Source organism: Rana temporaria, chromosome 8 (genome assembly GCF_905171775.1).
Source record: "Rana temporaria chromosome 8, aRanTem1.1, whole genome shotgun sequence".
NCBI lineage: Eukaryota > Metazoa > Chordata > Amphibia > Anura > Ranidae > Rana > Rana temporaria.
In genome coordinates, this window is record NC_053496.1 from 1,216,798 (window position 1) to 1,217,259 (window position 462).

The window sequence follows — 462 nt, forward strand, 5'->3', positions numbered from 1 at the left end:
CTGTTGGAAAGAAGAAATGGCGCGCCGGTCATTACACGTGTAATACAGATCGGCTTCACGTGATTGTAAAGACGCCAAAGTGAGGGCAGTGCGAGCCGCTGGGGGCAATTTACTAATGGCCAATCGACTGCAAGTACAGTACACTCATTTTGCTGAGCTTCGTGAATGAGGGGGAGGAGCCAATTTTCATCATCCAATCATGTGCAAGCGAAAAGGCTGTTTTTTTTCCAATTTTCCTTGCACCTGATTGGGTATTCATCACATTCACTAATCTCTGGGGAAAAGGAGTAACTTTCTAAGTGCTCATAAGCGAAGGATTTTAGAGCCGGTGATCGGCTCTCTTGTAAAAGAAATCCTAGCTGCCAACAAGCCGCTTGATTGCTATTACAAGCAGCGAGAGGGGGTGTGTCCCCAACGCCGCCCCCCCCCCCACACTGGGAGACCGCGCAAGCAGCTGGCACT